General features: G+C 43.9%; 1 protein-coding gene across 15 annotated transcripts in view; it reads left to right on the top strand.

The window, feature by feature from the left end:
• CCDC171 (coiled-coil domain containing 171) overlaps window positions 1–18,204 on the top strand; it is a 488,107-nt gene that overhangs the window by 308,284 nt on the left and 161,619 nt on the right. For 14 of the 15 annotated variants that reach the window (XM_032477676.1, XM_032477674.1, XM_032477673.1 and 11 more), the window contains one exon: window positions 12,997–14,584. The exons of the other annotated variant lie outside the window; for it this stretch is intronic. The gene's annotated coding sequence lies outside the window, so the exon portion shown is untranslated. The remainder of the gene's footprint in view (window positions 1–12,996; window positions 14,585–18,204) is intronic. 15 annotated transcript variants of the gene reach the window in all.

Genomic DNA, 18,204 nt, shown 5'->3' with positions numbered 1-18,204 from the left:
AATGTGAGCAAAGTCTTTGAGGGTCAGTACAAGATTACCATTCTCCTTCCTCCTATGCAGCTAGCTATGCTCTAGATGGTGCAGGATCTGTTAGCCTGAGCCCCCGAGTGAGGCCAGTGTGGAGCAGAGCCCCCTGCTGCTGAGAGATGAACTTGTGAAATGACTGAGAAATACACTTTTGCTTTAAGCCCCTGAAACATGGGCTTGCTTGTTACTGCAGCCTAAGCAGCCTCTCCTGACTGATGCAGGAGGGAACCCAGAAGTTACCACTGCTAGCCTATCTAGGACCCGGGGAGAGAGAGATGATTAGGATGTTGACCTGGACCAGGGGCAAGTAGGCAGAGTGGCTATGATTGGAGGGAGGTGATGGGCACTCTAGCTGTGAGCAGTTGAGTATGTATGGAACCTCATATCCTAACAGACACTGAAGCAAGGAAAATACAGCTCATTTGGGATGGTATAGAATTTACTGGCTTGGTTCCAGGAAAGTCTCAAGGGAGGTAAATGGGTCTGGAGACCTCCCACATGTATTTATAGTCACCTTCTATCTTACCTGTCAGAACCGATGGGATGGAAATGTCATGCTAATATCTGCAGTGGGGGGAGCCGTAGGCTGGGTGACTGTGGCTGTGAGGCCCGCTGCCCAGCAGTAGGATGCACCACCCTTGCCTGCTAGGCCTGTGGAGCGGAGAGTGGTCAGTGGAACCTGCCTCACCCCTTTACCATATCCGTCCTTCAGATTCACCTAGGGGTCCTCCTAAGGAAAAATACTCTGTCCACCAGGAAGTATTTTCAGACACAAAAAATAATTTTTTATCTAGGTAGGTACACTTCATTGCTGAACCTGAAATTGACATCATTTGCAAATAAAAAGGCATGAATTTATGGTAAAGCTTCTTCAGGCCCTGTATCTCTTTCTAGGCCCCTGTATTCTCTGTGAAGAAGAAAGATGCCAGCATACTAAGGTGTTCTGTTTCTGATAGGCTGTGCTTTCCTCCTCAGGCCCACTAGCTGAGTCATTTGCCTGCTCCTGCAGCACAGGTCTTTGTAGAGCAAAACCCTGGGGTGATGGCAGTTCATCCACATCCAGGAATCTGATGAGTGATAAACAACCTTCCATACACTGAATAATCAGTACCCGGATCAAACCCTGGACAGAGCATCATCATCACCTAAATAGTTAGTATTTGAACACAGTGTTTCTCCAGTTCTGTTCCACAGAGCCCAAATTCTCTAAGACATAAACAGGTGCCCTGCTCTAAGGGGTTCTGAGGTCAAAATATTTAGGGCTATGTTCTATTCTGTGTTCCCCTTCAGTGGTTTCAACTGCTTGTTAGCGTATTAAAGGCTCTGACAGGTCCTCAGATTTCAAAAAAAAAAATCTCTTTGACTCAGATAGATGTAATTAGGTTGGAACTTAACTATGTTTTTCTCAAATGTGTTTGAATTTGACCATGAGCCGTCTTTAGTACAGCAAAATGATTAACATTCTGAGAAACAATGAACTTTGACACCCTGACTTAAGAGTTACTGCTCTAATTTATCCCTCATGAATTGGGGCAGCACAACCTATGGTCTTGTCCAAAGACATGAATTTGTGAAACTAGAGTTGAAATTCATGGACCATGTTCAATCCAGGCAGGTTGTTTGCATGAAGTCCCCCAAGGAGTCAGCCCTTTCCAGCTGGGAGACCTCCAAAACAGGCAAAAATGTTTGTGAATTTCCAGGGTTCACTGGACATTACCACCTGCTTATTCAATATATATATATTATTATTATTATTATTTATTTATTTATTTATTTATTTATTTATTTATTTATTTCACTCTGTGTGTCCTAGTAACTGATCATCTGAAGATCAGTAAGGAATTCACCTGCTCAGTCACAACCAAGGCTTCCTGGTGTTCAAATACATGTGTGGTAGACAGAATAATGTTCTCCCTCCCACCCCCAGCAAGATGTCCACATTCTAATCCCTGAAACCTAGGAATATGTTACCTTACCTGGCAAAAGGGACCTTGCAGATGTGGTTAAGGATCTTGAGATGGGGAGATGTTCTGTATTATCTGGGTGTACCCATTTTAATCACAAGGGTCCTTTCAAGAGTGAGACAAGAAGGTCAAAGATAGTAAAAATGTAACAAAAAAAAAGTTAACAAAGATAGGAAATAATGAGGGAAGCAGAGGATGGAATAATACATTTTGAAGAAAGAAGATGGGACTATGAGCCAAGATCTGCATGCAGCCTCTAGACACTTGAAAAGGCAAGAAAAAGCATTCTCCCCTAGAGTTTCCAGAAGGAAAGCAACCCTATCCATACCTTTATTTTAGCTTGATAAGACTTATTTTGGACTTCTGACCTCCAGAACTATAAGTATAATTTTACGTTGTTTGTGGTTATTTGTTACAGCAACAATAGGAAACTAATACAATGCCTTGATCCTATCCTATCTCAAACTGGCCCACACCTGCATAATCAAAGCTAGAGCGCCCACTCTAAAAGGAGAATATTTTGAACTACAAGGGGCTATCTCCTAACATCACATCCTTTCTGCCTACCTCCCGGAAGCTGGGGACCCTATGAGAGTCCTTACCGTATATGGGAGGAAGAGTTATCAGTTGTTATCATGGCTGCCTCAGGGTATAGAGGAACTGCCTCCAAGGGCATGCTCAGACCACCAGAAGCAAGGGCAGTTGAGACAGACTTAGGAGCACAGGTCCAGAACAGGGATTATGAGACACTGTGTTTCATGAGTTTGGTATTATATTCTGCTGTATACCTTCCAGCCAGTACCCTAAACAATTCCCCCATCCTGGAAACCAAAACGCATTTAAAGAGGTAGCTCCATTCCAAGAAGTCACATGACCAAAAAGAGTTCTGGCTATGCATCTTGGACACAACAATCAGAAACAACAGGCAAGAGCATATATGGGAGAGGACTGTTTACAAATATGGGGCCTGAGATTTAGGACCACTCAGAAATAGCCCTGGGAAGCCCAGCATATTGGGACGTCTTGTCCTTTAGAATCTAGCACTCCATAGATAACCTCATGAAAATGATCATTTTTGTGCCCTGAGCAGGATCTTCATTGCATCAGCTAGACTCTTAAAAAAACAAAAAAGATCTTCCACCTCCATGGATTTCCAGGTCACTTCTTTTATTCTTTCTTTTTCTTTGTTGGTTTGGAAGGGAGAGCATTGTTTGCTTTTTCATTTCATCCCTTGGTGGGCATCCTGATTTTAGAAGATATTTTCAAGGGCTTTCATCACAATGCTTGCCTAGCCACCCTTATCTTCCCATAAATTATGGCCAGATGGAGATTATTGACCAGGTCCCAGAGTCATATCTTTCCTGCAGTGACTCCTAAGACAGTGTGATTAATTCCCTCAGAGGAGTGGATATGGTAACCCCTCTCTCCCTTCACAGGGGAGCCTAATGGTTTTAGTCTTCTACTTGGTAGATCTGAGGACACCCAAACCCTGTCCCATCAGAACCAGGATTTTAGCAGATGCATATGGTGTTGGATGGATGGGGAGAGTCAGTCAGTTGTTAGCAGTTCCTCCAACATGTGTGCTCATTTGATCACATCTCATGCAGGCTCTCTAAGAATCCAGATTCTCCTTCCCTGGAGCCTGTGCGATTGCAGTGGGAGATTCTTAGGAAGCTGCTCTGGGCATCTGGATTCCAGCCAGTGAGTTCTCCAGCCCTTGCTCCTTCACTGCCCAGGGCCTCCTCCCATTTGACTTCCTGGGCCTCCATTTCTCTTTCTGTTTAACCTACTCTTGGACTCTGATCTTCTTCAATTTGCAACTTGTGGTTTTGGCTCATCAGCTGATAAGGGGAGAAGCATTTCCTTCTTGTTTCTGGGCTCCCACAAAACTTGGCAGGGATATTCCCTGGCCCCAACTGCCAGGGGAGGAAGATAAGACAGGGGTGACAGTGATGGGGGTTAGGGATATTAGGAACATCATTGAAACTGGAGACCTAACTAGGTGCTGTGGTCTGAGTATATGTGTCCCCTACAAATCCCTATGTTGAAATCCTAGCCTCTAAGGTGGTGGCATTAAGAGGAGAGGCATTTAGGAAGTGATTAGGTCAGGAGGGCAGAACCTTCCTGAATTGGATTAGCACTCCCGTGAAAGAGGCTCTAGAGACATCCCTTGCCCCTCTTCTACCGCGTGAGGACACAACAGGAAGTTGGCAGTCTGCAGCCCAGAGGAGAGCCTTCACCTGGCCATGCTGGTGCCCTCATCCTGGACTCCAGTCTCCAGAACAGTGAGAGATAGCTTTCTGTTGTTTATAAGCTACCCCATCTGAGGCATTTTATCATAGTAGCCCAACAGACTAAGACACTGGGTGAAAAGGAAAAAGCTAGAAATGTGGTTTCACTGGGTAAAAAGCAATAATAACTGAAGCATTCATGAAAATGTTTATCATCTATATTTAATTGCTCTGTAGCATAAAACGATTATGCATATTGGTAAATATGTATTATATTAACATATTGTCACTCCTGATTTCTCCAATTAACCCTCTACAAGCTTACTCAACCTTCGTAATTTATTGCTCATTTGGCATGGTCATATGTTTCCGGCCTAGAAAATTAGTGGGCATATTCCTCGGCCTTGTGAGCTATCAGTTCTGTGCCTTGACATCATGCCCGAAGATGCAGGGCAGAGGTAGTTTGGTGGTTTCTTAGCCCAAGGTTGAGTAAACAGATGTCCCGGAGTTGATTTTCCCCAGAATAATTGCATACAATGAGCACAAATGTTTAATTAATCAGGAATCTTGTGCTTATTATCTTTTCACTGGGTTTCCACTGATAATGACCCAGAGGAAAATTCTTTTCCTTTGTGTGAATGATATTTTATTTAAAGGTTTTCATTTCATCATCTGATTTCCTCCCCTTTTCTAAAGAGGGAGAGAGAAAGGCACTGAATGAATGAATACTTTGCCATCCACAAAAAGCAGGCACACCCAGGCTCACGACTGCGGAGAGGCCGTGACACGGCTGGGTAGAGGGCATTTTCACCACTCAAATCAACCTCAAAACTATGCTGAAGTCAGAATAATTTACTATTTTATATTCAGTTGCTGCAAACTTCCTTCCCCCAAATCAAAGTTGGGAGGAAGAAAAGGGAGTTAAATAAAGGTTTGACACACAGAAAATGGAAAGACAGTTGCGTATGAAATGAGGTTTGAGTTTTCAGGACTGAATGTTGCAGTCCAGGCTGGCTCACTAATGAAGGACCTGCTCCCCTAACCTGGTGCACAGCACAAAACATTAATCAGGACATTGTTTGCATTAAAGGGCTGAGTTTTCCGGTGGGTAATCATCAGGGAAACCCAGTCAAGGGCGAACAAGGACGACGGCCCTGATTAATTAAACATCTGCACCAGGGCTAAAAGCAAGACTTACCCTGTTGGTTGTACAGGAGCTATCGATATTAATGCCACCCATGGAACTGGGAAACATTGTTTGCTAAAATCCACTCTGTACAGAAAGCTTGATGTTCAGGGCATATCAGGTTTTGTCTTTCTATGTTATTTTGGCTTCTTCCTATGTCACTAGATGTAAATGATTCTGGGCAGGGTGATGATGAACATAGCTTATCTCTTCAAGAAGAAAGCAGCCCTTGAACTAGCCTTGAAGCACAGGTCAAAGTTGGAAATGTGGAGATTTGGGGGAAGGCTGTTCTGGGAAGGGCATTCTAGGGAGAGGGACTAGAAGGAGCAAAGGCAGAATACCTAGATCTGTGTAAGAGTGTGTCTTGAAAACTGCAAGATCTGGTCTCATTGGAGCCCAGGGGTACAAAGGTCAGTGGGAACCAATGCTGCAAACTCAGGCTGAATAGCAGTCTGAGGAGTTTAAGGTTCATTCTGAAAGCCATGGGAGCTATTGGAAGTTTCTTGGGTAGGGGCTGGTATGACCAAAATGGTGCTTCCAGAAGACGATACAGAGTAGTGAAGAGGATAGATGACTGGGTAGGAGAGAGAGTGACAGGGGAGGGACCTATTAGGATTGTGCCAAATTACAGATCCAGTTCTAAAAATAAGGATTGTCACAGATACAGCCTAATGCAAGTAAAATACCGGACATCCACAGCTGGCACATACTTAGACTAAAAATTGTTTGTTGTTTATCTGAAATCCAAATGTAACTTGGTGTCCTGGATTTTTTCCCAGCTTTATTGAGATATAATTCACATATAACATTGTGTAATTTTAAGGTATATGACTGTTGATTTGATACATTTATAACAAAATGACTTTACCACCACAGTATTAGCTTCCATCTCCATCTGGTCACATAGTTACCATTTCTTTTTTGTAATGAGAACACTTAAAATCCACTCAGTACCATTCAAGTATATGATACAGTATATTTTATGAATATCTACAATCATCATGCTGTGCATTATATCCCCCAATTTGTTAATCTTATAACTGGAAGTTGATACCCACTGACCAATATTTCCCCATTTCCCCCACTCCTCCAGTCCCTGGTAATCGGTGGCATGTATGTTTATTTGTTAAATCCAACAGTCCTAGCCTCTGTCAGTTACCTGGTATGGCAGCTCTGAGAAGGCACCTCCCAGAGCTCCAAATGCAGGGAGTCACTAGCTGACTGAGGCCTTGGCTACTGCACTCTGAAGCTGCTGCATTTGTGCTGAAGCCATGCTGCCCATGGTCTGCTCCAGTCAATGACTGCGCATGGCAGGGATGCCAAAACACTGGACTCTTCTGATGGGTGACTTTGGCTCCAGGAATTCCTGAACTTGCCTTAGTGCTGCACTGCAGCCCAAGATGACTGTACCCATCTCTCTCTCCTTTTCAAGGGGTCAGACCTGCACTGCAGTCTGACAACTCTCCCAGTCTCTTCTGGCTCCGTGCACATTTCTCATAGTAAAGCTTTGCACATCCAATCCCATCCTGACATCTGCTCCTTGTAGGGTATACTTGTCCTGTTATTAGTCCTGCACTAATATAGCTGGTATCCAAATAGAAGTTGTCAGGAGCTGGCTAGGAAAAGTTCAAGATTCATAGTTGTGGAACAGGAACCAGTGAAGATTATAAGGCAACATGTAGCAAAGGAGAGGTGAGAGAGGACTTGGAGGGGGCAGAACTTTCTGGTTTGGGGTCATTTTACTTAGTCATTAATGAAGTCTGCACATCAAAAGTCATGCACGGTGCATTTTACGATGCCCATGTTCATGCCTGCAGATCCCATTTTAGATCTTATGTGCTATTCAGGCACCTGTGATGCTGATGATCAGTCCTGGTTGAAGAACCTTGTTTTAAAGGCCTTAGATCAAGGGTGGTGAATAGATTCTGTTTCCAAGATAACTGATAAACTGGTAGTGACCATGGAGTGATATGCGGGCAAGAGCTGTGCAGCCGTGTCTGGGCTCAAGGGGAAGAGCTCTGGGATTGATTAGCATGGTCTGTTATGGTTGAGGGAGTCAGGGTAGCAAGATGAGTGCTATGCCTTTGTCAGCCCTGCACACGTTGGTGGACTGTTACAGGCAACATCCTATGCCTGAAAGGGGGCTATTGCTGTCATCTGGGAAAAAAGCAAGAGGGCCTGAAATCGAGTTAAGGCAGCCAGGGTTGGAGAGGAAAAGATAGGAAGGTAGATATGAGATTTATGGAGCCAGAATGAGAAAGACCTGGGAAGCAAGTTGGTTTACAAAGTAAAGGCGCAGGCTGAATCAGATAAGAAGTGACTGGAGTGTGTGTGCGTGTGCGTGTGCATGTGTGTGTGTGTGCGCGCGCGCTTAATCAGACAATATGCTTCTTCCAGCTGGGACTGGGACTGGTAATTTGAGTCACTCCAGGTACCTCATAGTAGTCGGGGTCATAATGCCATCATCGTCATCAGTATGACTTTCTACAGCCATTGTACTTATCTGTGTTTTTATATGGATGGAATGTTTGGTTGAATAGACCCATTCAGTTCAGTTTATTCAATTGCGTTCTTTCAAGTGCACAAATTCATATTTCGTTATATACATGGTTTTAAAAATGTGTGTATGTATACAGTAATTTCATCTGTTCTGAAGTCACTTCGAAAAAAAAAACAAAACCCTGATTTTAGAGTCCACTGTAGACGTGTATTATTCAGTTTCTCTTTACTGGAAAGAGAATGTGTTTTGAAAGTGAATTTAGATTAAGAATATGAGCAACACTTGATATTCGAGAGCAGCATTTTGCATGGTTAAGGGCAAAAGAACAACTGTCTGGCCCTGCCTTACACCAGGCGGCCCCAGCTTGGTCAGCATGTGCCCACAGGGAGGGAAGAGGGTGATAGAGGCTCTGGGTTCATCACCACAGAATTCAGAGGACTGACTCACTTCCCTTCTATGGTATGTGGTGGTGGCTCACCACACTGGTCAGGTCCTCGCCTCTCCTGCCATCCCTGTTCCATGTGATCGCGTCCTCAGGTGCCAGCTCCTGGCTTTCCATCTTGGGGACGCACACATATTTTTCAGGAGGGTGGAGGGAAAACCAACATGAGAATTAATGGACTTCAAAGCAGGGAAGGAATAAAAGCACTGGAAACTTCTGCCCATGATTCAACTTTCAGGGGCACAAGAGTACACTAGAGATGAGGTTGAGAAACAAATCTAGTTTTGAGGCCAGAACCTTGAATTTAAGAGATCATTTAGAGAACTCGCCTAATGCAACATGGCTAGGAAAGGAGTTGTTGAATTCTGCCCACATTCTCTCTCTCTCTCTCCTTCTCTTAATGGTGGTGGCAGCTTAGCTTTAAAATAGATTTTAAGTTTAAGAGAAGTCATTTAAAAATAAGTTCTTCAGCCTGCATTTATAAAAATAATTTCTCCCAACTGAGCACAAACACATGTTTCACATATGCGGTCATTCTGTCGTACAACATGCTACTTCTGAATCCCACACAGAAGTAAATTACTAATCTAATTTTCAGTAGCATGTGAAGTTTCTAGTGAAAAGAAAATTCAATATTTCACACTAGAAAAACTCTTTAAAATGTTCAGGACAAATCTAATAATAGGTGTTAGGTCATACAGACAGAAATCAGCATACACACTTTTCATTATGTACGTCGGCAGAAATCTAGCCTAGCTCAAGTCAGTGTTTATTGTGATGTGCTAAATTACTTGAATCTGTTACACCTTGATTTCTCCCTTAAAAACTCAAGTTGTTCATTGCCAGAGAGCTGCTCTTTCAACTGGATCTGTACAAGGCTTTAGGGAAATAGGACGGCCAGTTAAGTTAATCACAGGTGTGAATTCCGTATAGGCCCCCAGAGGATGGTCTATAGAATGTGTTTCCCAGCTGCAAGAGGTACCCTGAATTCTAATATGTAACCACTTCCTGAGGGGCGGGTACAATCCCTGGCTGCCAAACAGGGCCATTTTTGTAGAGGCTCAATTAGGAGAAACATGTTTAGGTGGAATAGATACCATGGACGATGATCATGCCCTCAATCCCCGGGTTGGGTGAGGATGTGGCAGTGCACAGGGCTCAGCTGTAGAGGCTGCCCAGAGACCTGGGCGGGGACTGAACTTGCCCTTCGTCAGTTCCCGCTGCTCACTCTCCAGCAGGGGGAACTTGGCCAAAGCCCCTCGGTTCGCAAAATGTCGCCAAACAGGCCCCCAGAGAAACATTATCAAAGGCCTTTTTGTCTCAGAATACACCAGTGCCGAGGAAGGGAATGTTACGTGTGGCATGCATGGATGGGCTTTCAACCCACCCAAGTCCAAACCTCATTTTCTCTCTGGGAGAGAGGAAGGTGGCAGGAAAGGGAGCCAAAAGGCCGGGATGTTGCCAGCCCTCCTCTGGAATGAGCACGTTGGCAGAGGAATGGGGCAGAGGAATGAATTTTAGAAATGTGGTGGTGAACGAGACACTGAGATTTATTTTAAAATGAAAGATTTATGAAAATAGACCGGTACCAAAGGAAAAAGAGACTTGAGAGTTGAAAGAGATCTGGTTTGCGAGCTGGGGTGACGTGGAATGGGAGAGAGTGATGTGGCAGACAGGGGAAGGCAAGAGGCTGAGAGGAGAGTCCCTGGAGGGTGCAGTGGAGGGTGCACAGGCTGCCAGCTTGGAGGGTGGCGTCTCATTCCCCCCGCCTCGTTAGTTCCTGGAAGCTGGTAATTGCTTTCTTCATCTGTGCAAGGAAGGGGATACTGAGACACACTGTTGCAAGGCGTGGAAGTCCACACTGGCTCCAAGAAGCAGACAGGGAATCTACTGTAAGGATGGATAGCAGCTCCAAGAACCTGAGGAGGGAATGAGGATCAGGGCAGCTGCTGGGATGTGGTAAAACAGGGACCGATGGACAGGCTCTTTAGGGTCTGGATCCCAGCTTTAAGTAGCTCTGAAAGTTTTCTGTCCAGGGGCCAACCTGCCCTGACCCACATTCCCAGAAGGGCAGTTCCAGTTGGTCTAGTGTGGGTCACGTTCTCAGCCATTGGCCAGAGGAGGGCACCCAAACCATCGGCATCAGCAGAGAGGTTCTCCAGGACAAAACTGAGGTGCTGTTAGTAGAGCAAGAGGGAACTGGAGCTGGACAATCAAGAACACAAGTGCCCACCTGCTGCACGGGCTAGGACAAAGCCCACAAATGATCTTGGGTACCATGGCATCGTGGAATAGAAGAGGTTAGTATGCCTCTGACATTGTTACCTCATTTATTTCTCACAAAGACCCTGAGAGAGGTGAAACCAGGTGAGGACTCAGGAAGTGTCCTGCGACTTACAACACCCTGGGCTGACATCTAGTCGGGGCTCCCCAGCAAGGGTGCCTTCTGGTTCTCAGTGGTGCCCACGTAGGGAGCTCTAGAGAGGAGCAGGGTGCAATGGTTATTTCCCACCCAGAAGCTGCCCAGAGTTCTGAATGCTCGTCTATGCAAAATAGAGTCTTTTCACCTGAGCTGCTTAGTATAAATTTGAAGTCTGAGTGCTTATCTTATATCATAAATATTTGCAGGAATGCTGGTAGAGGAGGGAGCTGCCACCCAGCAGCGTTTCTGGAAAGAATTCCCTGGGGGGAGGAGGGTGAGATATGCCAGGCCCAGGCACCCGCTCTGGGCCACGGCAGAGTGCCTCGTTTCTGCAGGGACATGCTTGGTTCCAGTTGTTATGCCGCTGGGTTCCCACCGCCGGCCCGTCTACGAACCCCTGCTACGATGAGATGCAAAGATTTAACGGTTTCAAGAGGAAGGCTACCTAATTTGACACACATTTGACACACACATTTGACACATTCCCCGCATTCCTGTGCTGGAATAACGCCACCTGTAAGCTGGTGAGATGGTGTTTTCCATGGGTGGTAACCCAGGAAGCTGCCCTTTTCACCCTAGTCTGGGAAGGGAGGTCTCACACATTTTTTCCACAGTAATTTGATTTCATCTGAGAACAACTGCAGGAGCTTCTGTTGGGAATACTGCCCTAGGTTCAGTGTTGAGGTCATTATTGGTATTAGATCTTCCAGGTCTGTGACAGAGTTAAGTTTACTGAATTCATCCAGGAAGACTGTCATGAGTTCTGTGCTTCAGAACGGGCAGGGGGCGAGCATGTCACCGTCGTGATGAAGATTACCCCTAGTCTGGGGGACAGGTGGTTTGAGTGTTTTGAAAAGCCAAAACAGCCTGCAACTTTAACTAACAAAGCTTCCCTGGATCCTGGGTTGGCGCTACAATCATCTTTTTTCTTGCTGTGGGTTTTAATCGTCAGAGTTTTTATATGTGGGGTCCTCCATTCAGTTTCAGAGTTCTGACGGACCAAAGGTTAGCTTGGGGAATGAGGTCTAACCTCCCTCCTCCCCCAAGCCAACCTTAATAAAACCACAATTTGAGGAGAAGCATAGCATACTTGGTACACAAATATAGTTTCAAATCAAGTCTGAGAGCCCCATCTTTCAACCATGTGGCCACCCCTAAGACTTTCTCTAAAGAAATTTTGGAGACTCCATTAGTAGACTGAATCTAAGAAGTATTACACTTAGAAAAAATCCTGGATAAGGCAGCATTCTGTAAGGAGAACTGCTTTCTTAGCTCCCCAGCTTTGACTGCAGCGCTCATTTAATCCAAATATCTATTTATAAGAGCATTTGGAGAGATCCTTTAACTTGGGTGTTCAAAACAAAAACTAAAAAGAACATATTAAGAAGGAACCCACAGGATGATTTGAGCTACATATATTTTAATACATAATTAACATGGGTATTGTTATATGCAGAAATACTATCCCAGTGTGTCCCTTTAAACATTTCTCAGTTCCTTCCCCTTAAGTCCCTTATGCAGGTGTGTGTAAGAGAACTGCCTTTGGTTTTGGTGGGGTGTGCTTTATCTTAATGTAATACCCAAGTTCACAGTGACCCCTCTGCGGGAAGGGTCTGTGTGGCCTGTGATGGTGCTCTTATTTATGAACTGAAGAATATTCTCCATGTTGGCATATGTTCTAATTCAAAATCTACTCCAAATTCTGAGCCTCTAAAGATGTAACTTTCCTCCAGCATTCTTTGCTCACTGCCTGCCTTGATTTACTTATTTCTCTAGGAAAGATTTCTCTTTCTCTTGGCATGGCCTTGTAGCTTTCTGTCTCTCTTTGAATACTTTCTGCCTGCTACCTCTGTGCACTGCATTATCTCCTCACTGAAGGGCGAAGGAAATGTTTGATATTTTATTCCAACAAATATTGAATATCTACCATGTCAGGCATTGGGCTAGGTGCTGTATGGAAGAGCAACTTCCAAATTTAATCTGAGTTGAAAACAGATTCCACTGCGCTGCAGAACGTGCTCACCTTGATCTTTCCTGAGAGGCACTATCAGTGCCCACTCTGGTTACAATAGCTCAGATTCTCACACTTAACAATGTTATGCCCCCCATGGAGGCTACACAATCAATGACAGCAGAGCTTACACAAGAGAAGTTTTGGAGAAACGTTATTGGTTACAGAGATGCTAATTATTTCCTTCAATGATTATTTCCTACTTTCCTCTAGGTGTTCGTGCTAGGGAAGTTCTCTCTCCAAACACAGCCCCAAAGGGAGTTCCTTAAGTGCTATGAGACCTTGTCTACAGCCGATTGCATTGGGTATGGATGCCTGACCCAAGATGAGCCAGCCACATTTAAACCAAAGACATAGAGACCACATTCGTTGTCTTGGAAACTTGAACTAGAAAGGCAAGTAGTCGTGAATGCTGACACCTGCACTGTGTGGCCTCCACGATGGGCCAAACACAGGCATTGGTGCAAGCTGTCAGCACAGGAAGACAAGGGGACTCCTCTGTCTTAACCAGAGATCTGAGTACAAAGAAATGTCTCTCAGTTATGAATCAAGAATTCTGAATCAAGAACCTATGCCTTCCTTGAGTTTGAGTTTTGAATTTATGCTGAATTTGTGGTCTAAGAATATTTGAGATGAGCTAGTACAAGAATATGTGATTCTAGACCATGATGCCGCACAACTGTGAACCAAATGCAGAAATCTCTACTGACTTACCCTCAGTGGAGGCCACACACACGGGATTCCCATAAAGAAGGCAACACTGGAGACAAGCTTACCCTCCAAAATTACAAAACGTGTTAGCAAACGATCCCCTGATGGTGAACCAACAGATAGAACACACTTAGGATCAGATTGCCAGTAACTTCAGATAGCAGATCTGTTGTTTCAGGACTGTAAGTGTGTTTAAAATGATTAGAGACATAAAATAAGGAATTGGAAACTTAATAAATGTGCAAGGTTCCATGTAAAAAGAAAATACAGGTTTGAAAAAGAAAAATTCTAGAAGCAATAACTACAGTCATTAATTAGAATAGATTAGATATGGCTAAAGAGAAAATTAATATGCTGGAAGAGACATCTGATTCCAATTCAGAATAGATCACAAAGACATAAACGTATGAGAGTAATTAAAGATATGGGTGATAAAATGAGAAATAATAAGAATCTCAAGAAAGTAGAGAATGAGGAAAAAAATATTCAAAGACAAAAAAGGCTGAGGATTTTCTATAATGGTTAAAAGATAAGGATCACAAGATTCAGAAAGCTACAGCAAGCCATGAGCTGAATAAATAAGAGCAAATCCAAACCTTGAGTCCACTATCATGAAAATGCAGAACACCAAAGCCAAAGAGTTCTCAAAGCAACTGCAGAGAGAAGGCATATTTCCTTTGTAGGAAATTGATTAGATAGGCAACAGGTTCTCAACAGCAACAACAGAAACCAAAAGTCAATAAGATAATATATCCAAAATGCTAAGAGAAAATAACTGTCACTTCTTCATCCACTTAAATTATTATTAAACAACAGAGATGAAATTATTTGTTTTTAATTATCAAAGACTCTCATGAAGAAGCTCCTAAAGAATTTATTTCAAGTAGAAGAAAACTGAACCAGAAGAGAATGAATGAAATCCAAGAAGGGATACTAAATTTAGACAAGTATCATCTGTGGAAAATAACAATAATATTGACAAAAAATATATATTGACAAATTTTAAGGGTACCAAATAAAGTGGAACTGAAGTATTGAACAACAATATGTAAAAAGAATGGGAGATGTTTGGATCTCTGAAGATTGGGAGGTAAGTAGAGATGCTGACTTATTTTATACTTTTTAAAGGCAAGTATGTGTGATAAAAATGTAAAGATCACATCTAACGTGGTTGTATGTGTATACAAGCATAAAAATGAGATGAATAACTACCAAAGCAGTACAATAGGAAAAGAGGGGAAAGGAAACTTGATCAATCCATTAAAAGGCAGGAAAAAAGAAAAGCAAAGATTATATATAGCAAAGTAAATGTAAAACCCCAAATAAGATTGCAGAAATAAATCCTAAATAAATGTAAATAGACTAAATGTGTCAATTAAAACACAGAGATTGTTGACTTGGATGAAAAAAAAATCTGTGGTTTATAAGAGATTCATCTAAACTATAAGGGCAGAGGAAAAAAACAAAGGCAAAGAATGGGGAAAGAGCTATCAGGCCAAAAAAGGAAGTTAATAGAATTACCAGAATTTTATCAGACTTTAGGGCAAACTTCATGATTAGGGATAAAGATTGTTATAAAAATAGAACAATTCTAATATCTACCCAGTAGCCTCAAATAAAAGGCAAAAACGGAATTCCCAGTACGAACTGTCAAACATACAATCATAACGAGAGGAGATGTTTTAACACATCTCTTTAGATAGGTAAAAAAAAAAATTTTTTAAATTAGCAAGGAAGATTTGAATAAATCAATTTCGGAATGATAGTGGCAATTATCTACATAGTGCTTCTGATTCCCGCTCAAAAAGGCTTAGGGTCCTTCTTTCTGAAATTCATTTGGGAAGGTGAACTTTCCTCAGGACACTCTTTTATGGGGGGGGGGGTAGGAATCTGGATTTTCTGACCTTTAACCTGTGCAAGACAGGACTCCCTTGCATAGATGAGGCCCTTTCCAGCCTTGCCTCAGGGAGGGGGTGATTTTTGGCACATGAATACTGCTGACCGTTATGCTAACTTGGCAATGATTTTTTTCCTTCTGCTTTTTAAATGAGTGCAAGCTAGTATGTCCTCAAGATTCTTTGCACACAGCTGAGGCAGCAGAAAGTCACACGCGTTAGTTAAAGTGCAGGCTAAACTGCTGTCACAAAGACACTGAAGAATAAATACTGCGGCTCACATGAGATTGTTCATTTCTCTCAGCAGCCCAGATGTAGGCGGCAGCGCGGAGCAGGTAGACGGCGCTGCTCCTTAGGTCGTCCAGCTTCCTTCTATTTTCTTGTCCTCGCCCTCATTCCCATCTCTGCGTTGCAGCCCACGGGCAGGGCCCGCGGCCCCAGAGTTCGCGCGCACCGCTGCCGCGGGCGGGCCTCGCGCGGGAGCCCGGTCACGTGACCGCCCGGGCCGCGTGGGAGCTTGGGAAACCTTGTCGCTAGCTGGGCCGCCATCTTCTTTGCTCCGCAATAACTGTGTACGTGTGTCTTGGGGAGTCAGCCTATTCCTAGAAGGAGGAAGACCAGACTGGACTGCAGGAAAAAATGAGCAGTGTCAGCCACACCGTAAGACTATTTCTAATCATAGCCCCACTCATTTCATTACCCGGGAGGGACATGGAGCCTCTCAGAACCTCAGTTTTACCGTCTAGAAAACTGCATCTCACACAGTTATTAATAGCCATTAAGATGACGAGAGTGAAAGTCAGGGCTCCCAGGGCTCTCTGTGGGTCTCTGGCCCTGTAGTCCGTCCTCTGCCCACAGCAGAGGCCCCGCGAGGCCACGGGCACTGCGTGTGGGGACGGGTGTCACAGTCGACCAGCCCCTGCCTCTGCTCTTCCTGGAGTTCTTTCTTCTCTTCTCTGAGCCCCTGTCTCCCTCCCCCACCTCCCCAATGGGAGGATTCTGCAGATTGATGGACTATCACCTAGAAGGTGGGGGCAGACCCCAGATCCCTGTGTTCTTGAAGGAAAGAATTAATGAGCCCCTCAGAGTTGTCTCTGGGCTGGCCCTCATCTCGGTGCTTGCTCTGCTGCGGCTGGGACGGCCCAGTGCGGAGAGAAAGGCAGGGGACTACAAAGCGTTGGTTGTGCTGCCCTGTGCGTGACCGGTCAGGTTTTGTTTGCCATCCTTTGTGCCCAGTGGTGCTGGTCACACGCTGAGTTCCTCCCAGAAATCTGATTGTTTGCAGTTGTAAAGTGCGGGAGCTTGGATCTGTCCGAGCAGAGGGTTAAATCATGGAGTGTTTTACAAGGGCAGCTATAGGGAATGTCTTGTTTTCTCCTTATATGGCTATTTTTCTCAGTCCAGAATCCCAGGGTGTATTTTACGTGGTTGAAATACACAAATGGAGTCATAGTCCTAGCCAAACATGCTATGTGGCTTTAAAATTAACAAACCTCTCTCTACTTCTGAACCCCAAACACATTCCCGTGCACGGTTTCCGTTGAGACGGTGGAAAGATACTCCTTCCTTTTTAGCCAAAAATATTTAACGGGGTGGATTTCTACAATTCCATCGCTTTATGCATGAGAAATATTTCTTTTGATCAGACTAGTTTGCAAGCATGTGGGTCAAATTTAAGCATCAAGTTTTTAATGAGTGGCTACTCTGTGTGAAGTGCTACATTAGTTCGCTCTGGGATAGACAGGCAGGGCGGGGCACCAAACGTTAAAATATGAAAAGGAATGATGTTTAATGATGTTCAAGATGACACTGGGAGAAGCATCAGAAGGCAGCACATGGTGAGGAAGAGGATGAGCTTGCCACAGGTGCTTAGGGGAAGGAGAATTCTGTTCAGGCTGGCGTGGTGAGGACAGGTTTTGTAGATGGAAGTGGAGGTTTGAACTAGATGGATTTGGTTATGTCAAGGGGCTTGGGGGAGGCATTCTGGGTTGGGGGAGGTCTGAAGGAAAATGCAGAGGAAGGAAAATGAAAGGGTTTTTAAAAGAAGAGCAAATAATCCAGAGCGGCTCCAGCAAATGGTTCATGTAGGAAAAAAAGGAACTTCAAGTGGGAAAGGCAGATTGAGGCTGGAAGTGGATTGGAAAGTCGGGTTGAGGAGCTGGAATTTTTACTGCATGGTAAAGAGGAGGCATGGGAGGCTCTTGGGATTTGTTTTGATCTGAACCAGTCTGGGTACCAGGATTCTCAATTTATGCCTCCGAAACTTTTTGTTTGTTTTTGTTTTTTTCTTTTTGGCCACCTCAGCGAAAATGACTTAATCTCGAAAATTAAGGTTGGATTAATTAAATATGATTCATAGGTATTAAAAATAAGACTCCTTATTGAAATTTCCTTATTGGTGATTTCACAAATGAGAAATGCTAAGTTTATTACTGAGTAAAATTCTTGGCCACACCTTTTGGACCACAAACTGTGAACTCAGGTTTTGCAGGGAAAAATTGTTGACCAACTTTCATTCTTTGTGGGCAGAGGAGGAAATTGTGGAGGAAAAAAACCAGCATTGGATTCATATTCAGAAACACCACATTTTGAGCAAATTTGGCTGAAAATTTGCATTTCAGGGCTATTTTGGAGACAAAATCTGGCATGGGAATTATGCCCCCAAAAGGCCACTTTCTGAGTCTCATTTGATCATCAGTTGAGTTTTCTTCCAGAGATAGAGCTGGGATTATGGTGTCTACTGTAAGTGTGAAGAAACTGTCAAAAAGTTGTAATGACTTTCCCAGACTCACACTGGCTAGTTAGTTCATGGTGG

The sequence above is a fragment of the Camelus ferus genome, chromosome 4, assembly GCF_009834535.1.
Source record: "Camelus ferus isolate YT-003-E chromosome 4, BCGSAC_Cfer_1.0, whole genome shotgun sequence".
Taxonomy (NCBI): Eukaryota; Metazoa; Chordata; class Mammalia; order Artiodactyla; family Camelidae; genus Camelus; species Camelus ferus.
The sequence above is the reverse complement of the archived record's forward strand: the minus strand, read 5'-3'. Positions and strand labels throughout refer to the sequence as shown.